The sequence below is a fragment of the Lissotriton helveticus genome, chromosome 4_1 (assembly GCF_964261635.1).
Source record: "Lissotriton helveticus chromosome 4_1, aLisHel1.1, whole genome shotgun sequence".
NCBI classification, from domain to species: domain Eukaryota; kingdom Metazoa; phylum Chordata; class Amphibia; order Caudata; family Salamandridae; genus Lissotriton; species Lissotriton helveticus.
Window position 1 is genome coordinate 723,656,583 of NC_136063.1, and position 12,533 is coordinate 723,669,115.

Genomic DNA, 12,533 nt, shown 5'->3' on the forward strand with positions numbered 1-12,533 from the left:
CAGGTCTCCAGTGCTCTCTTCCGTGTCCCCCCCGAAGTGTACTGGGGGAGGCGTTCGACCGTCGCAGCCACAGACTAGCTGCCAGCCGATCGGGCAGTGCATCAGCAGGGGGATCGTCCTTGCGTCGCTGTGGCGTTGCCCCCGTGTTCACCCCCTAGACAGTGCACTCACAGCGGTCTCCGCACTGTGCTATCGGACATGGGCCCTCAGACCGCCCACCGCTATGGCGACTTCTAGCCCTGTCGCCGAGGTCCCGCTTTCACCAGGGTTCTGAACGCCGCCGCTCCACCCCCGCAGGGAGCCCCAGGGTCTGCTTCGTCGATCGCTTCAGGGCGCCTAGCGCTGGCACCGCTCTGCAAGCGCTCCGGCACCTTACCCCACCGAGCCTCAGCCGCGGAGCCAAGTACGTCGTCTCCTCTCCTCGTCTTTGTTTAGGACGCCTCCATTCCGTGTCACTCGGTGGGTTCCGCCGGTAGTTGGTTCACGGCTTTCTTCGTTGCGCTCTCCGCCGAGCCTCCCTATCCCAAGCGCTCGGTCACCGCAGCTCCTCTCCTGCCATAAATTGTCTATTCCGTCCAGGACCGCAGCAGGCAGATCGTCTCCGTCATTCCGGGAGCGCCGCCATTTTGTGGGCTCCGTCTTCTTCTCGCTCGGCCCGAGTCCACGGGGGAATACTCGCCCCCCTAGCCCCTTCTCGAGACAACACCAGGCGCAGAGTGTGGACCTGTTATTCCGATCTAGCCTCGATCAGTAGTAGCCACGAATGACCCCAATTTACAGGATTAATGTGGGATCGAGCGCGGAGCTATCGGCTCACGCCGCTCGCTCCATCGGCGCCCAAACCACGCCCCCCTTGTGCAATGCACACTATGTGATAAAACTCTATCTAGAAGCTCCAGTGGGAAGTACTCTTGCGGGACGATATCAGTGTTGTACCATCAAAAAACTTTCTACGGAAATTGCCTGAAGAGAGCACTAAGAGAGAGAATGAGTGAGAGAGAGAGGATTGCTGAAAGCAGTATAAGTATTGAATGTGCTGGATTATTTTGAGTGCATTGCTCTGTTACTAAGTGTGAACCTGCATCAGTAAGTTTCTAAAACTGAAAACAACAATTGTCACTTTTTCAAAGCACAAAACCTATATAATTTCCCAAATATTTGTTGTGTATTTTAAGCATGTATTCGGAATTTCTCAAAAAATTTACATGCCAAGTGAAACTAGCACAAGAACTCACTCAAGTCACTTTGCATTTCTAACCCTCCTCAATTTTAAACTGGCCATGTTTAAAGAAATGCATCACCCTCACCATACACATAACGTTTTCAATAGCCCTAAAGAACATAGATAAATATTTAAGTGAGTATATGTGCTTGCAGGCCAGGTTGCTCCCCACGCCGCACTGCTCCACTAGTTGTGCCCGTGCCTTCCCCACTGCTGCCTCCTGCCTCGTGAGTTCGCCGCTGCTCTGCTGTGCTGAGCAGCTCTGCTGGCTCAGCCACACTTGTAGTTTTTGTAATACTGTATTGTTGTGTACTGTTTTCTGGTTCATTGCCCTTTGTCTGTCCCTCTGTGCCCCCTGTTTTCCAGCCTCACCCCCCCTTTGCTTCTGGACCCCTCGCCTTTGTCCCCGCTCCCGCCGCTGCTCCCCTGCGGCCATGCCCCCTTTTCTTTCTGTATCCCACCCCGCCCCGCTCCCGCCTCCCAGCTGCTCCTCCCTCCCACCTCGCCTTAAATGGCAGCCACTGCGCGGCCGTGCCGGAGGCACGCCAGAGGCAAGCCCATCTGTGCCCGTCCACGCCTGGACTGCGCCCAGCACCAGAACACCTGGACCATGCAACCGCCACGCCACCAGACTCCTCTGCAACGCCAGCACCCTCCACGTCCCTCAAAGCCGGGCGAAACAACTGCTGCTTCCAGGCCGCCCCGAATCACATCCACGGACCTTCCTCCTATTGCACCTGCAGCTTCACCTGCGACAGAGCCACCAATACTCCTAGGACCGGACCCAACCACCTTCGCTGCATACTCGTCAACACCCGCTCAGCACGCAAACATGCTGTCGAACTCTGGGACCAGCTCGACACCACCACACCAGACGTCGCCTTCCTGACCGAGACCTGGTGGAACGACTCCTCGGCGCCCTACATCGCCATAGCCATCCCGGACAGCTACAAGATCACCCAACGGAATCGGAGGAGAAATAGCCATCATCCACAAGTCCACCCTCAAGGTATTCACCCACGTGTACGACACCATCAACACCACCGAACACCTGCACTTCTAGATCCACACCGACCCAAACACCACCCTTAGAGGAACACTCATCTACAGGCCTCCTGGACCCCGGGCACAGTTCAGCGACTCCATCGCCGACCTCGCCAGCACCCACGCACTTGCCTCCACGTACTACCTCCTCCTCGAGGACCTGAACTTCCACCCCGAGAACAACAACGACACCAGCTCCACCACCCTGATCGACAACCTCGCCAACCTCGGCCTCAAACAACTCGTCACTATACCCACCCACGCCGCCGGACCTACACTGGACCCCATCTTTTCCACTAGCACCCATGTCACCTATCACAATACCACCGAGCTCCATTGGACCGACCACCGCTGCATCCACTTCACCTTCAAGAAACAAACCACGCACCACCGCACCCAACTGCTGCCCCACAGCTGCTGGAGCAAAGTCACCAAAGACCAGCTGACCTCCACCCTCGCCCAGAACCCACCCACCGACACAGACGCCACCGCCCGCTACCTCAGACAGTGGATCAACGACTGCGCCAACACCCTCGCACCGCTCAAGAAATCCTCCAACAGTCACACCAGCAAGAAAGCCACCTAGTTCACCGACGAGCTCCAGACCTCCAAATGCGCATGCCGAACACTGGAGAAGAAATGGCTCCACGAATGCACACCGGACAGCCACACAGCCCACAAGGATACCACCCTCAGACATCACCACCTCATCAGACTACCCAAGAGAGCCTCCTTCACAGACCGCCTGAAGAACAACACACAGAACAGCAAAGAACTCTTCAGCATCGTGAAGGAACTCTCCAACCCCAGCCCCAACACCTATGACAACCCGCCCTCACAAGAACTGTGAAACTCACTGGCCACCTTCTTCCACTGCAAGATTGCTGACATCCACGACAGCTTCAACACCACGACTGCCCTGACTACGCCAGACTCCACCCCCCCCTGTAAACACCACCCATACCAGCCGTCTGACCACCAGGGCCAAGGTCAACGACGACGAGACACACAAGGTCATGAACTCCATCCACTCAGTATCCCCGTTAGACCCATGCCCTCACCACGTATTCAACAAAGCAGATGCAGCCATCGTACCCCAACTACGAAAGGTCATCAACATCCCCTTCGAAACAGCCAGATTCCCAGAAAGCTGGAAGCACGCCGAAAAAAGCGCCCTCCTCAAGAAACCTAAAGCGGACCCCATGGAACTCAAGAACTTCCGGCCCATCTCCCTACTTCCGTTCCCGGCAAAGGTCATAAAAAAAATAGTCAACATGCAACTGGCCCGACACCTCGAAGACAACAACATCTTAGACCCCTCCCAGTCCGGATTCAGACGAAACCACAGGACCGAGACAGCCCTCATCGCCGCCACAGACGACATCAGGCACCAACAAGACAACGGCAAAATATCAGCCCTCATCCTCCTGGACCTGTCAGCTGCCTTCGACATGGTCTCGCACCGCCCTCTAAAGCCACGCCTCCAAGATGCCGGAATCCAAGAGAAGGCCCTTGACTGGACCAGGTCCTTCCTCTTCAGCAGAACCCAGAGCGTCCGCCTCCCACCCTGCCAATCGGAAGCCACCCTTCGCACAAATGGCCCGCCAACATGACCTCAACATCATCTCCTACGCCGATGACACCCAGCTCATCCACTCCATCACCAAGGACCCACACACTGCCAAAACCAACCTCCACGAGGGAATGAAGGCCATCGCCGACTGGATGAGGAACAGCCGTCTGAAGTTGACAAGACGGAGGTTCTCATCTTCAGACCCACCCCCTTGGCCTGGAACGACACCTGGTGGCCGATCATGCTGGGAACAGCACCGACACCCACCGACCACGCACGCAACCTAGGGGTCATCCTCGACTCCTCCCTCTCCATGTCAAAGCAGGTCTGCGCCGTCTCCTCCGCCTGCTACAACACCCTCCGCATGCTCTGCAGGATCTACAAGTGGATCCCGACCGAAACAAGAAGAACAGTGACACAGGCCCTCGTCAGCAGCAGGCTGGACTATGGCAACGCTCTCTATGCAGGAATCCCAGCCAAGCACCTGCGTTGTCTACAACGCATCCAAACGCCTCCGCCCGACTGATTCTCAACATCCCCTGCTGTAGCCACATCACCGCCCACCTATTAGACCTACACTGGGTCCCTGTCGACAAGAGGATCACCTTTAAGCTCCTCACCCAAGCACACAAAGCACTCCACAACGCCGAACCAGCCTACCTGAACAGCAGAGTCAGCTTCTACACCCGTACCCGCCAGCTCCGCTCCGCCAGCCTCGCCACCGCTGCTGTCCCCCGCATCCAACGAAAGACCTTCGGCGGCAGTTCTTTCTCCTACCTCGCCACCAAGACCTGGAACACCCGCCCGACCCACCTACGGCAGACCCAGGACCTACTCACCTTGAGAAGGCTCCTCAAGACCTGGCTCTTCAAGCAGTAGCAGCTCCCCCCCCCCTCAGCGCCTTGAGACCCTCACAAGTATGTAGTACGCCTTACAAGTACTTGATTTTGATTTTTTTTTATATACACCTCCAGGCCATCTTTCCTAAAATATATGGGGCCTTATTTATGAAGGCCTTGCGCCGCCGATGCGCCACTTTTAAAATGGGAAAAAGTGACGCATCGGCGGCGCAAGGCCTTCATAAATAAGGCCCATGATTCTCAGCATGTTTAAGTAAACTCAAGCATCTCATTTTACATATAACTATCTGCAAACACAAAAACTATATCTTGTCATCTAAGCATATGCGAACTAGTCATATAAGTTACAAACCACATTGACAAACACTTCCCAATACATGCCTAAGAGGTATTAGTACTTCATAATTTACATATAGGTGTATCTCATTTTTTTATCTTTTATTTGTGACATACACTACTGTTTAATAATGTGACTAAATGTACTACAACTCCCAGAATGCAGTGTTCTGCACATGATACTTAGACATTTAAAACATTGTCATTTTTATAGACATTGCTCATTGTAACTTTCAACAGTACTATACTGTTGTTTTTCTGTAAAGTACACAATGGAATAAAGGGGCACAAATTCATGTTCCTCTTACTTCCCAAAACATTTGTTACTAACATCTTAAAGACATACTCTACAAGTAACACACACTATATATGTCACCTGTCTTAAAATATGTAAAATCACACACACTGCCAGTCACAGTTTATCTCATATATTTTTTTATATGACTGCAATACTCTTTTTAATAAAGTTCCATGTCCATCTTCATTTTTTATGTCATTATTTTAAATGATTAAAATGGTATGTACATACCTGTTATTTGAGTTTCTAGGTTGTATTGTTGTTTTAGCTCTTTTTGGATAGTTTTGACATTGTTAGGTTTTGTAAAAACTATGCACAGGAATGGTACACCACTCTCATACACAGCAAGGATAAAATGGCAACCTCTTCAACTTTACACTCTGTGATAATGCGAAAGGCAACAAATGAAATCATGTCTTTCATATTAGACTACTCTATGTCCATTTGTTAATGGTTAGTATCTGTTAACACTTTCCTTCTATTTCAAAAAGAGATTCCTGTGTATACATGCTCGCAATGTTTTCACACTCATCGCAGGGAAGTCACGGAACAAAACGTGAGTCAAACATATATTTAGCTTCAGTTATTGTTTTTTAAATACTGCACAACAGTTTATTATTAAGTACAGAGTTGGAAATTAAACTTTATCATTAGTTAAACTGTGTCATAACTCTACTACTTTAAAAAGAAATGTTCTGCCCCCCAATAAACTCTTAGCTCAGTGTATGTAGCAACCCAGTCAAACCAGCAAGTCACAAGTTCACAGCACATTCTAGAAGAACCATGCTACTTCCAAATGAGGTGTAGTAGGTATGGTTTACTTCACAGATTCAAAAGCATACCCATGTTTGTATTACATTTCTATTTTTAAACAACAGCCAATGATAGGTCTTCTTGCTAATCGATCCAACACACTACCTAATTGTATTCACCTACATGCTGACAGCATCCAACCAAATATATGTTTTTAAAAAAAAGAAAACACATCTGTTTTAACTGCTTTTCATTTGCAAAATCTGCCTCATTCAGCTCCAGCCCTCTCCTGACTGCTATTGCCCCTACACCTCAAAATCCTTCTAGTGTGTATTGTTGGTCACAGCAATGCCTATTGAATTAAGAGGCTGCAAAAAGAGAGATATTGAAAGGGACTTGGGTTTGGCAAATGTGGAGATTACTTGCTGTACCCAGAGAGGGTTAATGTTTCATCAGTTGCTGGCTTTGGTTAAAATCATTGTGGATTGCCAAGGTTTTCGCCTCAAGATTGTGCACTGTGGTAGAAATGACCTAGGCACACTGACTGGGGCAGGCCTGAAAGTTCTAATGAAGGTTGCCTTTGCAGAACTGATGTCATTTTTCCCTCACACAGTCTTGATGTACCCTAATATATGCCAAAGACAGAAATGGAAGTGGTCAAATCAATTCTGCCAATGGATTGACAAAGCCAGGAAACATGTTAGTAAAACTGTTTCAGCATTCCTCAGAGACCGCAACATGGACTCAATCTATAACAACGACCTGAGTTTTGTCATTCATGGAATTTATAGAAATGATGGAGTGCACTTTACAAACGAAGGCAACAGAGTGTTTCTAAGTAGCTGTAGCCCTGCTAATATGAAAGACTGGGCACACGTGCACTACGCCATTTTAGAGTTTAGAGTATGTGGCCTCACTTGTCACAGAGTTAGTAGCATCACAAGCACTGAGTGGGTATACAACCTGGAATGATGATAGGTGCACTAGTATGTCCTCTGCCATGGCCATATGAAGACTCGGTACACAATATTGGCTTAGGCATGTCATATTTTAATTGTATATTTAATACTCTACTTGGAAATGTGTTCATTGTCTGTAAATGTTACAGCTCTATCTAGCATATCATTCTAGGTAATGTATGAGTCTCAATCAAAGTTTACATTTGTTGTATTTAGTGACTTACTTGGTTATTAATTGACCTTGCACGTATTGTAGTTTATTGCCAGCGATGTCTTTTCCTGCTGTTCTTTCAGGGGTAAAGTTCTCATGATATAATCTACTTTGATGTTTATGGGGACAAATGTTGAGTGATGTCACTGTTTGTGATGTCAATGATGTAAAAAGGCATAAGATGTCACTGACGCTTCCCCTGACATTTTTCTAATATGACGTCCACGCACTTCTTGACCTAAAAAGGGCGCTGTGATTTTGCTTCCCAGTCATGCGCTCACAAGAGCAGGAACTAGTTTAGATATTGCTTAGTGTCTGCTTGGAACAATCACTTAATTGGATTTGGCATAAGAGGTGACCATGATGCGCAGGGCTTGCAGTAGCATACACACTTAACCTCTGTTCAACTTGTCACTTTTGCCACTGCACTCCACAGTTTTCATTATAAAGTCTCCTTGTGTTGAAGGGGAGTGTGATCTTACATTAAATGTCGCTGTTCGAAAATCAAATAAATGTTCTCAATCATTTCTTTAGTGATACATTTACCCTAATGATTACAATGGGATTACATAATGAAATGTGAATATATGAGTAATAATGTGTATAGATTAATCACTAGAACATGATTACACTATCTTTCTCTGTGATTTAATTTTAATATAAAAAAGAAACAAACTGGGCACTTAACCTATTGTGCATTATGATTGCGATTACATTCGGAATGATTAATGAACATCTTAGACAAATAAACATATGTATTTTGTCGAGGCAGTCATTTTTTAGAAATTGCACTGCTTCAGATTATGGCGACAAATATTCATTTTTTTAAATGTAATCAACAAAAACAGAACGCCTGGCGACGTAGACACACAATTCTACTTATGTCATATTTCATGGGTAAAACCCGTGTTGTCGGTGGTGAATAGGCCATCGCTTTTTTTATTACATGCTAGGGCTGAGTACCGCTTATTTGTAGTATTTACCGTAACATTACAACAGTTTATCAAGCCAAGCCTGAATGAGTAATAACATGATCTGGTTTTCGCATCACTGAAGCCTACATCCCATTCTGCTTTTGGTTCCGGTATAATATTAAATTCAAAATCTATTCAGCAGGTCACAATAAATCACATTGCAGACAAAATGAAAGCATAATGTCAATATAACTGAAAGGAAGAAAATGTATCAACCCTGGGCAACCATAGTTTATTAACATAGCATCACTTCTGCTAAAGTCCTTACCAAGTCCAAATTTGGCCTTAGGGATGCATAATATAGATGACTGACAGACAGCATAAAGCAGAAAGTCAATAACTTCATGTTTCAAGATTTGCTTGTTTTTCTCCTGGCGCTCCCAGAAAAGTGAGATGGGTATATGTAGTGGCAGGATCGTGTATGTCATGAGCTGTTTGGGGCTGGTTGAATCATCTATGTGACTCGCCCATGGCTCTGCGAATCACCTCTTTCAGCTTTTATTTGTCAAATTTATCTCAAGTCAAATGTCACTTATGTGGTCGGCAGTGCTGAACGGAGTGCATGATTTCAACAGTCTGAAGTTCAACCATTTTACTTGGGTACAGCTATCATTCTTCCGAGATTCATACCAATGACCGTAAAATATCATTAATTTGGAATTTCATTTTGGAAACTTTACTCAGTGGCATAGGAAGGCATGTGCGGTCGGTGCGGGCCGCCCCGGTTGTAATCACTGGAGGGGGGGGGTGACAAAATGGCAAACATGTGTGTACCTATGTTCTTTTTCCTTATTTTAATAATTTCAATGTAGGCGGGGCGTGACAAGAAATTTTCCGCACCTGGTACCACCTGACCTTGCTACGCCACTGACTTTACTCCCCGCGTTCATTAGAGTACTAGGTTAGTAATTAGAATGATCAAATTATCCTGGTGGTTCGATGATTTCTATGAAACTGTATTGTGCCCGACAATCTCTCTAATAAACAAGCATTGGCAAAGCCAATCAGTTTGACTTTCGTACACCGATCCACTTCATTCAAACAACAAGGCTGTTAGCTTTGGCAAAGCTTGTTATATTGACTGTCAGAGTATTGTGGCTTTGGGGGACTAGGAATATCAGGAGTAGAATATATGTTCTGTACATATTTCAGGTTCTTACAGTAAAATACAGTCTCTAATATAACACTAACAGTGTTTATTGGGGTAATAATCTATCAAATTATTTACTCAAATCAGACAGATATTCAAGAATGGGATGGCAGGAGTCTTTTTTTGCATGACTTAAATTTCCCTTACATTCAATAATGGCGGATACTGAGAGAGCACACACACCTATAATGGAGGAGATGCACATCACATCAAATCTAATCTTGAAATGGTGTTTGAAATTTTATAATTACAGTCACTTACAAAATAATAAATAAAAGACCCCCGTGAAAGATAAATTGAGGTTTAGACAGAATTTCGGACACAAAAATATCAAGGGACAAAATGTGGCAAAAATATAGAGGACATATATATTGTACAGGTAATTTTTAATAGGTAAGCAAAGTTTTGCTATAGATAACTCCACATCTATGTACTTTGATAAGATATATATCTTCAAGATACGTAGATGTGGAGTTAAGAATAGTAAATCTATACTTACCTATTTGCACTTACTTTCTCGATATTTTGGTCCTCGATATTTTTGACACAATATTTTGTCCACCCAATATTTTAGTTTCCGATATTCTATCAGTGATCCACCCCTTGTGTAAATGCACACATTATTTTCTCTGTAGCGAAAGAATTTTTCCAAGTTGGGAGTACCCCACAAAATGTAGGAGCAAGCCATTTCCCTTCCTATCCTGGAAGAGGAATTACCTTAGCTCTTGGTCAAAATATATTCCCGACCATTTCCAACGTGAAAAGAGGAGGGAGAGGAGGTTTTGAATGCACACAAATAATATATATTTTTTGGGCATTCCCAAACATCCAAGGCAACCGACAGATTGGCACTCCCACTTTCCACCCCTTGAGTGGGATTTATGAGAAACGATGCTGTGCACTCGTGGTAGAGATGTCTGCACTTGTAAATGCGTATACTCCTGCCATCAATGCCTTTATGAATTCCTGCAAGTTAAAAAAAAGTAAATCCAGTCTTAAACCTATGTTTATGATCGATTTTTACCTTTACCCGAATTTAATGGGCTTATCTGCTAGAGAATTTTAAGGAAAGAATGAGAACTTGTATAGATTTTCTTGTGATGTGAAACAGTGAAGAAATTGAGCTATTTTATTTTCATTCCTATTTACCTTTTTCTTTGAATGCACAGTCTCCTTACGGAGACAGTTTTATGGGAACTAATACTGTGCACTCCGACCTTGTAATGTGCTGGATCTGCTTGTGGCCGCCAGGAGAGTGCCATGCCACTCAATCCTGATGCAGCTTTTTAAAATACAGAGTGGCATATAGATTTGTTGGTGGTCCCTAAGCAAGGAACCCCAAGCACCCATACAGAGACCTTGTTGGTGTGGTTTCTATCCCCTGATCTCCCATGCAGCACAGACCCACTCACACACAAGAGCAACTGAAGTGCCACTCTGGCTGATCAAAATTGAGTGATGGGTCAAATATGAGCAATTTAACTCACAAGGTTCCAGATGGAGCAGTGTGCATGCCTGTCACTCGTAGGCCACAGTGTTGCTGCAATATATTCAGAAACTGAAGGATATATCGAAACAGCCAATGGAAAAAGGGATGTTCAAAATACTCCTTTGGGCTGATCTAAGATTTGCTTGTGAATTTCTCAAGCCAATTGCTGAATGTTCTTGAGCAAAAGAAATCAACAGCTGAAGGATATAATACAATGTATTTGCCATGAACAGAACACGTGTAATACATGTTACTCTTAAAAACATAGGGCCCAATTCACCAGGCCATTTTAAGTCATTAAAGTAATTATTAGGAACAATGGTGGATTTACGATGGAAAATGTTTTCCTCGCTGAGAAAAAAAGATAAAGAGAACAATTTGTTATTGCGCCCCAGCTCTATCCTTCTACAATGTATAAATGTAGAAATTCACTGTGAATACAATGATGTACTGAACAACTGGTATTGCACAAAAAAATCAAATGACTTTCCAAGGAGTACATCTGGAAGTCTACTAGTGGCTGAGCTTTATGTATGTTCAAGCAGAGGAAATCTCTGATTGCAATTTTGTGGTTTTTTGAGGGGTGGGGGCTAGGGGGGGCGGGGGTTTGAATAGCACACGAATTGTTTGTGCCACATTTTAATGCTTACCCTGTGAGGTAATGTTGAGGTATTGTGGTAGTTAGGAGGAAGATCTGATACAACCTAGCAATTTCTCAACATATGTGACATCCTTTAAAAGATAGCGTCAAATACTACTAGTCCTACCCACTGGAAACCGAATTCACAAAGCATGTTGGGCACAAAAAAAATCACTTTCCATACATAAATACCAAATCCCTCTACCCACAAAAAGGATGATGGTATTGTCGAATTCCTATATTGACAGGTGTTTTGGGGGGTATACTTGTGAGTGCTTACGGTTTGACTTGCCGTGAAAAGGAGAACATCCCAAATTCATGTTTTGTGGTGTTCCCATACCTTTGGCAGGCTGTTTCCGGTCCTGGAAACTGACATAATGTTGCTCCTCTAGAACGAGTAGGCACATTTCCTGGGTGGGAATGAAGAGGAAGCTTTTTCCATAATACAGCTTGCATCTAGTCAAGGGCTCTCAAGTGACTTTCTATGCAGAAAAAAGAGCTATACAGGTGCCTGAGGATCTCTGCCATAAGCATCCACCTGACCTGACCTCCTCACAGAATCATACAGCCATGGTTGGACATCATGAACAGATTAATCTGAATGAAAAATCAAAGTAGCAAAGACAGCCACCTCCCTGGGGATTTAACGTCCAACATGGACCTGTCCTGCTGCTATTATGTGGGAGCTCCCTTGCCCAACCATTATCTCACATCCCATAAGGTCCAAAGAGCATTACACTCAGTGGGGCCAGGGATTGCAGTATCCCACATAATATAACTGCTTTTCCACAAGACATTGCAGGTTGCCCAAAACTCTCACCAAGTCGATAGCATCACCACCAAGTTAGTGGAAACCACTTATGGATTTCATTAGTTTACCCCTGATTGTGCCCATCTACTGTAAATAGTTACTTTTAAAGGAAACTATTAATTACTTTGGTGAGCAGAAGTCTGTGGGAAACAGCATTTACCAGGAAGCCGGAACCCCGCATGACTTTACCATGCAGGCTTAACCACGCAGGTG